Below are 10,924 nucleotides of genomic sequence, written 5' to 3'. Positions count from 1 at the left end.
AAGGATATAAATGCATTAGAAGCAGTTCAGAGAAGGTTTACTAGATTAATACCAGGAATGGGCAGGTTGTCTTATGAGGAAAGGTTGGACAGGTTAGGCTTGTATCCACTGGAGTTTAGAAGAGTAAGAGGTGACTTGATCGAAACCTTTAAGATCCTGAGGGATCTTGACAGGGTGGATGTGGAGAGGGTGTTTCCTCTTGTGGGAGAATCTAGAACTAGGGGTTGCTGTTTAAAAATAAGGGGTCACTTATTTAAGACAGAGATTAGGAGAATTTTTTTCTCTGAGGGTTGTGAGTCTTTGGAACTCTCTTCCTAAAAAGGAGGTGGAAGCAGCGCCTTTGAGTACTTTTAAGGCAGAGCTAGATAGATTCTTGATTAGCAAGGGGGTGAAAGATCATCAAGGGTAGGCAGGAATGTGGGGTTAAGGTTACAATCAAATCTTATTGAATGGCAGAGCAGCCTCGAGAGGCCGAGTGGCCTACTCCTGCTCCTAATTTGTATGTTTGTACATTGTGTTTATACTTAAACTGTTGGTTTGATCTATATGGATTTTATGTTTCAATAGGGCTGTTCTTTTGTGCTATTGCTTCATTATTTGGTAGTCCATGAGGCAACATCAATATGGAAGTTTTATGAATCACCAAAAATAAAAGTATGGGAGCCCCCCCTGCCAGCGACCTTGGTTCAGGAAGTGGTTGCCTCACAATTGCGGTGGTGAGCAACTTGTCAGTCTATCTCCTCAAACGTTCCAAATTCAAAGCGGTGATGGATTTTCAGACCTCTAGTCAGCATTTTAACCAGTACTAATTGTTTGCACACATGCATGATTTCTAACAGTGCAGTGATCGGTGTCAACATGAGCCATTTAACCATTCAAGTGAAGGTGCACAGTGCTCAAGCACTTTATCATGACTTACGCCGACAGTTCGATGTAAGGATCAGTGGTTCAGTAACTTTTTAAAAAATCTACCAGTAATGAGCTGGAACTTTTCAATATTTTTAAATTACCTCAGAATTCAACTGATTTTGAGTTTTATCTTCAAAGAGAAATGTGGCCTTAGTGTGATTATGAGATTAATCAAGTTGTTTACTGTGAAGAAGGATCCTACTATCAGAAGTTAGGGATATGAAGGGAAAGCATGCTGAATATTTTCATTCAAAGGGTTGTGGAGTACGTGTTAAGAATGGCCATTGAAGTTGCCTTCAAAAACAAATTCCAGAGACAATTGGATGTGTTCCCAGGAGAGACGGGATTGAGGGAGCATGGTGCACATGGTGCGAAGTGGCTAGACGGGATTGATCCATCAAAAAGGAACAGGTTAGTTTACCTTACTGGATTTTTCCTTTACCTAAAAAATCCTTTGATCCTATTTCAAGTCTAGTTTAGTTCCCGATGGTTTACTAATGCTTATTTAGTTCATACCATGCAGCCTGTTCCCAGCTTTTGCAATACATTGTATTAATATTACAGTCACCTCTATCAGTGAAGTATGTATAAAATAGAGGTGTTTTGCAAAGTAGTGTTGGCCCGGCCCTTTTTTAAAATGCATATGGGATTCTTCCAGTATCCCTCTATAATTTTGACAGAAAACCAGGCTTGATAAAATAGCAAAAAAAGAAACTGCTCACGATGATTTTCCAGCGTTTTCACACAGCTTCAGTTTAAAGTACAGCAGGAAATTGGGAGAATGTCGAAAATTCTACTCTAAGTGATTTGGTAATCTTTTGCCTTAGTTAATTGTATTCAGTTCCACTTAACTTTGGATGGTGATGCACACACGCTTTCAAATTAAGTGCAGTGCTCTAAAATTGGCCCACTCAAATCTAATGAGATGGTCTGAGCTCTTCCAGCTCAGGTCTATATGAACACCTTTCTTTACTTTTATTAAATTTAGTGCCAGTTATATTGTAGAAGCTGCAGATTCCTTTGATATTTTCAAGCCGAATCTTCAGTTCTATCATTGGCAACAATTTCCTTGAATTCCTTAATATTTCCTTGTTTGAATCCCAGTACAATTGGTATGTGCACGACTAAAGAGAATCAAATTGGACAAAAATCTGCTCCAGCTAAGAGTTAAACCACAATAAAGAAGACACTTCTTCACCATCAAACACAAGAGTTTGCAGTCTGATCTGCCGGTCTGCACTGAGTAAATACATCGGACACTGCCAACAATAACAAGAAGTTGTGATAATACCGATGGATCATTAAAGCTTCTTTCTCATCATTTGCAAAGTGTTCTCATTCCTATGCTTTTTGCCTTGCAGAGCTATGCAGACTGATTCACCAGGGTAGATAATGCCACGTGTCTGTACCTGCAAAGCCCGCATGGCATTCTTGAATTATAGCAATGAAGAAAGCAATGTTATGTGGACGAATTTGTCCCCCAAAATCCCTGGGACCACAACAACAACTTCTATTTATATAGCACCTCTAACATATAAAAAAATCCCAAGGCACTTCACAGGAGCATTAAACAAAGCATGACCCCAAGCCACATAAAGAGATATTCAGCCAGATGACCAAGAGCTTGTCCCTAAAGGAATATCTTAAAGGAGTGACATGGACAGAGTAGATAGTCAGAAGCTTTTTCCCAGGGTGGAAGAGTCAATTACTAGGGGACATAGATTTAAGGTGAGAGGAGAAAACTATGGAGGAGATGTGCGGGGCAAGTTTTTTACGCAGAGGGTAGTGAGTGTCTGGAATTCGCTGCCAGAGGAGGTGGTGGAAGCAGGTACGCTAGTGATGTTTAAGAGGCAGCTTGACAAATACATGAATAGGATGAGAATAGAGGGAAACGGACCCCGGAAGTGCAAAATGTTTTAGTTGACGGGCAATATGATCGGCGCAGGCTTGGAGGGCCAAAGGGCCTGTTCCTGTGCTGTACTTTTCTTTGTTCTTTGTTCTTTGAGGAAAGTGAAATAGAGAGGCGGAGAGTTGTAGGGAGGGCATTCCAGAGATCGGGCCTAGACAATGTGATTAAAATTGGAAATGCTCAAGAGGCCATAATTAGATGAATGCAAAAATGGCGGAGGGGGGGTGTTGTGGGGTAATTGGGGCAGATCACAGAGATAGGGAGGAACAAGACCATGGGGAAATTTGAAAACGAGGATGCGAATTTTAAATTGCTTTACTGGAAGCCAAAATAAAAGCAAAAAACTGCAGATGCTGGAAATCCAAAACAAAAATAAAAATACCTGGAAAAACTCAGCAGGTCTGGCAGCATCTGCAGAGAGGAACACAGTTAACGTTTCGAGTCTGTATGACTCTTCAACAGAATCATACGGACTCGAAACGTTAACTGTGCTCCTCTCCACAGATGCTGCCAGACCTGCTGAGTTTTTCCAGGTATTTTTATTTTTGTTACTGGAAGCCAATGTAGGTCAGCGAGCACAGGGATGATAGGGGAACAGGGCTTGCTGTGAGTTAAGATGTGGGCAGCAGAGCTGTGGATAACCTCAGTTTTGTGGAGGGTAGAATGTAGGAGACCAGCCAGGAGTTCATTGGTATAGTCGAGTCTAGAGGCAGTGAAAACATGAAAGAGGGTGTCTGCAGCTAAGGCAGGGCAAAGCCGGGTGATGTCATGGAGATGGAAATAGGCAGTTTTAGTGACGGCACAAATTAAATGTCAGAAACTCATCTCGGGGTCAAATGTGACACTAAGGCCTGAATTTTTCAGGCGGCGGGCGGGCTCGGTGGGAGTGGGCTGGGGCTGTCGCGGAGCCGATTGCCGCCCGCGTTTGGCTCCACGCCACCATTTTACGCAGGTGGGCCAATTACATTTACGTTACATTAATCACTTCCTTAATGGCCTTAACAGGCCGTTTAAATATCGGCAGGCACGCAGCCAACTCCGGCGCGTACCTGCTGAACGAAACATTGCGAGACAGTGCGATGACGTCGGGACACATTGATGATTGGGCCTGAGATCTCCGCAAACTGTGTGGGTGGACACCCCATGCCAGTGGCTCTGAAGGTCACAGGTGCCCTTAACTTCTATGCCTCTGGCTCCTCCCAGCGCTCGGTGGGTGATCTTTGCGGTGTCTCCCAATCAGCTGTCCACACTTGTGTCAAGCAGGTCACAGACGCTCTGTTCAGACGTGCATTGACCCTCATCCATTACCGCTGGGACCAGGCAAGTCAGGCACAGTGAGCCAGAGGCTTCGCAGCCATTGCTGGCTTCCCCCGCGTCCAGGGTGCTATAGACTGTACACATGTGGCCATCAAGGCGCCAGCAGGTGAGCCCGGTGCCTTCGTCAACAGGAAGGGCTTCCACTCCATGAACGTGCAGATAGTGTATGATCACAGGATGCAGATTCTACAAGTCTGTGCAAGGTACCCAGGCAGCTCCCACAACACCTACATCCTCCGACACTCCCAAGTGCCAGGGCTCTTCAGTGCTCCAGCCCAGATGGATGGATGGCTGCTGGGTGACAAGGGCTATCCCCTCAGAAGGTGGCTCATGGTGCCTCTCCGCCATCCAAGAACAGAAGCTGAGCAATGCTACAAAAGGAACCATGGCACCACAAGGGCTGTGGTGGAGAGAACCATCGGTCTTCTCAAGATGCACTTCCGATGCCTGGACCACTCAGGGGGCGCACTCCAGTACCCCCCAGATCGTGTCTCTGTGATAGTGGTAGCATGCTGCACTCTGCACAATCTTGCGCTGGAAAGGGGGGACGCAGTGGACGATGAAGACCTTGACGCGATGAATGTGGCTGCACACGATGACTCCAGCAGTGGTTCGGAGGATGAGGAAGCACAGGGCGATGATGAGGGGCTGCACGCCGACCCACAACAACACCAAGGAGGCAGGGACACCAGGGAGACTTTAATCCAACGAACCTTCAGTTAGCTCCACACAAATGGATCTGGAGGACCAGCATTGCCTGGCACATCCATACGCGGCACTTAAGTGCTACATCTGCCACTTAATCAGCTGCAACTAAGGGCTTTGGACATAAACCTCAATGTCCACTCAAACACTCATGATATGTCAGTGAAACATACAAATGCAACACAAAGGAGCCACCCTCAGCCATGGTAACACATCTGGATTTTATTTTGATCCATCATATGGTCCAACAAAATTACTTACAAACATTGTTACAACATCAAAAATAATAATTCCCTAATCTCGGGCCAACACAAAAGCACCAGTGAGAAACCCATGGTGTGCCTAAGGTGCCTTATGCTTACGTTTACGGGTGCTACGTCTTGGTGCTGCCCCATGAAGTGGCTTGTGAGACAGCCTGCTGACTCTGCTGTCCTTGTGGCCTCGATGACCTTGGCGGACATCCTCTGGCCAGTGGAGCCTGTTCTGACCCCACCTGGGAGGGAGTGGCCAGTTCCACAGCTGGCACCTCCCCAGTTGTCGCAGCCTCACCCAATGAAGCGGTCACGGGCAGAGGGGCGGAGGAGCTGCTGCCCTCATCCGGACCGCCCTGAAAGGAGCCCGCAGAGATGACAGGCAGCTACTGTGCCGACGTGAGGTTACTTCGGACCTCCCTACTCACTGTGGATGGATGGGCACCGAGCTGGGACACTTCGTGCCCAGACCATCTCCCACATTGCCAATGACCAGCTGTGGCCACGGGTGCTGTGAGGGCTTGCAGGTCCGAACGTATCGCCAGGAGAAGCTGGTTGTTCTGCTGGAAGCCCCTCTCCAGGAGAGTTGCCTCTCTCTCCATGGAGGAAGCCTGACGCTCTGACATGAGGCTCATGGCATCACTGAGTCTCCGCGTGGATTCCTCCACCACGTAGACCAAGCATAGCACACTCTCATGCAACACTCCCAGATGCTCCCACACACCCAGCCACATTTCCTGCAGCTGCTGCATGGCGAACGACTCCAGAGGCACATCATCACGGCCTGACTCAGCATGTGCCTGGTCCCCTGCAGTCCTCTCCTCCAGCGATTGTGAAATGCCCTCTCCACTGTGCCCTGGGACACTAGCCGATGTAACAATTCCGACCGATGTGCTAGTCTCTGCACTGGTGCCTGCCTCGCTGAAATGGTGTGATGCAGGTGACAGTTCAGGCCCCTCAGGCATGACACGGGGCATCTGCAATTCCTCCTGCCGGCCATGCTCTGATGATGCGGAAATTAACAACAAGGACAGTGGATCAGTTAGCGTGCACACAGTGACACACTTCATCCCTTTCCCCCAGGCTCATTATGAGTTCAACCTTCCAGACCCTAAGGAGACTAACATTGGTGGAGTGGCAAATAGTCAGGAGGAGGCCCAAACATTACTGGCGGATATAGACGGGCTGGTCAGATGGCCTAAGGAATGCCAAATGGAATGTTATGTGGATAAGTGTGAGATGATGCACTTGGGCAGGACAAACAAGGTACAGGAATACATGATGAATGGTAGGACCGTGGAAAGTAAGGACAATTAGAGGGACCTTGCTGGGCATGACGACAGGCGGGACAGGAACATAAGGCATTTAAGAAGGTAAAAGCCATACTTGCCTTTATTAGCCAAGGAATAGAATGTAGGAACAGGGAGGTCATGTTGCAAGTGCAGAAAACGCTGTCGAGGCCACAGTTACACTTCTGCGTTCAGTTGTGATCAGCGCTTCATGGGAGGGATGTGATTGGAGTGGAGAGAATGCAGAGGTTCATGATCAGGATGCATGCTGGCCTGGAGAGTTGGAATGATGAGGAAACATTGCATTCACTGGTGAAATTTGCTGTGGAGCACAGGAGATTGACGGGTGACATTATTGAGCTTCATAACATTATGAGGGGTATAGATCGGGTGGACACAAAGCAACATTTCCCCTTGGCGGAGGGATGACTAACCTGGTGGAATTTATTTAAGGGAAGGGGCATGAGGTTGACAGGTGAGGTGATGAGGAACTTTTGGACAGAATAATGTGGGATGCACTGGCTGAAAGGGTGGTGGAGGCACAAACCCTCCTAAGATGTAATAAATATTTGGATGTGCAGCAGCGATGCCATGGCATACAAGGCCATGGGGATAGTGGTCAGAAATGGGATAAGGCAACTTTGGAAGGTGCTGGACATGCGCATCTTCGAACGGCCGAGGGACCTTTGAGTATGACCCACATGTCTGACTCTATCAGTCTGTGAATGAGCCATGTTGCTACAACAACGATTCAAACAATCATCAGTGCTTTGGATGGTGGGAAGACAGAGCGGATGGGACTGTGGGCCTCAAATACCTGGCCGCTGCACCCCAGCCTCACCGACACCTGTGGACCTGGGCGCATGGCGCGTTTCTAGCTTCAGGGCCTCCTGTTCAAAATGGATCAATGTGACTCGCTGGGCCTGGCCGCCTCCAGTGCACGAAAGCTCATGCACATTATGCGCATTTTTCTCCTGCAAAACAGAGAAGACCATTTATTGGGGCTGATTGCTCATGCACTCTGCACGCGCATGCCGCACCCCAACCACAGTGGCCCATCTGAGGCCTCCATTGCCTCCTGTCCACGCTACTGGCGATGGGTCTCAAAAATATAGTACGGCTGCTCCCAACCACCCCCATCAACGGCCACCTTGGACACATTCTGCGTCCATCTCTTTCAGAAACACATGGTCTTCGCTCCCATGGCAAGGAGGCACAACTAGGTGCGGCGCTGAGGGCACCAGATGGCTCTTAGCCACGACAAGTTGAGGCTTCCCTTCCACCATCTCATCATCATGAATAGGACATGTGTTGGAGTTATTAGTATGGGCCTAGCTGCATCTCCTGCAGGTTGCTCCCAGACTACTCATGTGCGACTAAGACCAACACATGGTGCGGGGAGAACCCATCTTCTCATGAACTACTAAGTCTGATGTAAGCATGGTCACTATCTGCTTGCCCACCCAGCATGCAACAAATGCCCAACATGACTCGATGCAGTCATGACAGTAAGACTTGGCGGGGGAGGCCCTCAAAGGCTAAGGCTACCTGTTGGGTTAAATGCCCAACGCCAACATGGTACTCACCCTTCCAGAGCGCAACAAATCATTGAACTGCTTACAGCACTGGATCCAGGTTCGCCGCACCACGTCCCGGAAGCTCACCACCTCCGCCTCTTCCTCCGAGGCATGCTTCGTCATGTGGGGGGCCCTCCTCCTCTCATCCTGGGGGAACAGCATCCCCCATCGTGCTGCCACCTCCTCCACAAGGGCAGCAAGGCAGTCATCGGAAAAGCGAGGGGCACATTGGCCCCCCGCTGGCCTGCCCTGCAGCCTGCCCTACTCCTGGCCCACACCCTGCAGCCTGCCCTCTTCCTCTGGCCTTCCCTCTACATTGGCCTGCTGTGCAGACCCCCTGCGGTTCCACTTGTAGCTGGCCATTGTGAACAGCCTAAAGGAGGCTGCCTGGCCTTTTTTTATACAGACTGCTGGGTCGCCATTAGACCCGGCGGTCTGTACAAGCCCGGTGCAAACCTAAGACTCCCGCACTCCACGGGAGTCAGAAATGCGCTGGGCGGGCCTTAATTGGCCCGCCAATGCAAAATGGTGGCGCGGCCCTAATCGCCAGCGGCGATCGGTCCGCGGCCACCCGTGTCAGCATCAGCTCCGCCTGCCCGCCTAACGGAAAATTTAGGCCATTAAAGATTTGTATGGGAATGGATTATCTTAAAGCAAGAATCATATTTAAAACAAGACTATTCATAATGCAGCCCATCAATGGTGCGCTTCTCATTCTGTGGTGGCTCTTAGCTGCTCCATGTGTTTGTGGGCACGAGTCCCGAGCCTCTTACTTCTGAGATCCAAGCTGGTGCTAGACTTGAAGAAGAGAAGAATAATTCTTGCACTTATACTGGGCCTCTGTCAGGCCAAAATATGTTGAAGTGCTTCATATAATGAACTAATTTTTGAAGTGTAATGCCAGTTAATATGCAGTCAACAAGGAGCAACCCAGCTGCCCAGATTTGGTAATTCACAATAGCCCATTTAAAAATTATTCCAGTAGCAAAACCCAGCCTTGTTTCAGAAAAAAGCAAGAATATAAATATTTGGAAATATTCAGCAAGTGAAGCTGTTTAATGGTGGGTCTGTGAGAATAATCCTCAAGGAAGTAATTGCCGAAGACTAAGTTGGAGAATCGTACAAAAAGTAACTTCAATTACAAATCAGGTAATTCTAATTAGACTCCAAAGGGCAATGTGGATGAGGTTGTTTAAGTAATTGCATTTTTTTTTAATAAACTATAATAAGAAACTCTTCAGCAGTAACCCAAAAGTCTCAGTGACGGTGACTGAAGGTAACTGGTTATCTAGAAACACAGTCAACTGCCCCTGTGCACATTAGAATCATTTGTAGCTTCCAACATAAAGTGGCATTTGCTGCAAGTTACAAACAACTTCTTACAAATAGTTGGAATAAATTTGCAAAAATCTCCCTTTTAAAGGCTCAAGAAGCTCAATGAAATGGAAAACAATGGCTAATGAAAGGGAAAATAACTGAAGCCTTCTTTTTAAAGGCATTTGGCAGAGTTATAAGTAATGAATTTAAATGCCAACCATTCAGGAATCTTTCCCTCTATTTTAACACAGTGCGGCCTGCTTCCATTACAATTAGAAGCCTGCAGTGATCCATGAGCATTATACTTTGGATGAAAAGCTAAATCCACAGAAGCCCAGTGATGGCTGTTTTTCATTCTTTAGACCCCGGTATAATTGCCATGGATTCACAAACACCTGGGCCTAGAAATAGTGGGGGTGGGGGAGGTTCATAATAACTACGCTTTTCAAATCAGGCACCAATTAGAGAAGGCAGGGTGTTTGCTATGATAAGATGTCAGCATGTCAGCACTCTCCAGCTCTGTCCCTCTCACATAGACAACAGCAATGTTTGGAGTGAAGGAGACTCTGGCGAGTAACTTACAAAGACATTTGCTTGGTATCCACACACTGCTGCCTGTGAGTGCTACTCAGTATTGTGGGGCCCGCGTAGAAAATATAAATGCTTTTGGCATGCACTTGTACGACTGAAGCCACAATGGATTCAGAACAGTTTCTCCTTTATGTTGACTCTGGCCACCAAGTATAATTGAAGCCACTATTCTTTTAGGGGCACCAGGCTCAAAACTAAATTCACTCGCAAAGACATTGGTCACCACTGTGAGCAGCTCCAAGTTTAGCTCGGAAAGCAGATGACACTTGTTAAGCTAGCATTCGTGTTCCCGCAAGCCTGGAATCACAGCGTACAAGATTATCATATGAACGCTTAACATTTTCACACCAATTCAGTTTGTCTGCTATTGCTGAAGAAAGAGACAGGTCTAAGCTCTGCGTCTTGCACTGGTCAGAACACTTCATGAGAATACCATTATAAGGGGGAGAACAACATCTTCTACTGAGACTGGGGCCTCAACTTTTTACAATTTACATCAATGACTTAGATGAGGGTAGCTAGATTTGCAGACAACACAAAGATTGGTAGGAAAGTGCGTTGTGAAGAAGACATAAGGAGTTTGCAGGCAGAGATAGATAAATTGAGCGAGTGGGAAAAAACTCAGGCAGATGGAGTATAACGTGGGAAAACGTGAAGTTGTTTACTTTGGCGGGAAGAATAAATAAGCAGAGTATTATTAAACAGAGAATGACTGCAGAATTCTGAGGTGCAGAGGGATCTAGGTGTTCTCATGCATGAGTCACAAAAAGTTAGTATGCAGGTACAGCAAGTAATTAAGGAGGCTAATGGAATGTTATCCTTTCTTATGAAAGGAATTGAATGTAAAAGTAAGGATGTTATGCTTCAGTTATACACGACATTGGTGAGACTGTATCTCAAATACTATGTGCAGTTTTGGTCTCCTTATTTAAGGAAGGATGTAAATGCATTGGAGGCAGTTCAGAGGAGGTTTACTCGATTGATACCTGAAATAAGTGGGCTGTCTTATGAGGAAAGGTTGGACAGACTGGGCCTGTTTCCACTGGAGTTTAGAAGACT

The 10,924-nt window shown here is 47.1% G+C and overlaps 1 long non-coding RNA gene across 1 annotated transcript in view; it reads left to right on the top strand.

Moving 5' to 3' along the window:
* Positions 1-852: 852 nt before the first annotated feature.
* LOC144691704 (uncharacterized) overlaps positions 853-10,924 on the top strand; it is a 163,272-nt gene continuing 153,200 nt past the window's right edge. The window contains exon 1 of the long non-coding RNA XR_013579191.1: positions 853-1,320. This is a non-coding gene — a long non-coding RNA (uncharacterized LOC144691704). The remainder of the gene's footprint in view (positions 1,321-10,924) is intronic.

Source organism: Cetorhinus maximus, chromosome 1, assembly GCF_964194155.1.
Source record: "Cetorhinus maximus chromosome 1, sCetMax3.hap1.1, whole genome shotgun sequence".
Classification (NCBI taxonomy): domain Eukaryota; kingdom Metazoa; phylum Chordata; class Chondrichthyes; order Lamniformes; family Cetorhinidae; genus Cetorhinus; species Cetorhinus maximus.
Note: the sequence above shows the minus strand (reverse complement) of the source record. Positions and strands in the feature narration are given on the sequence as shown.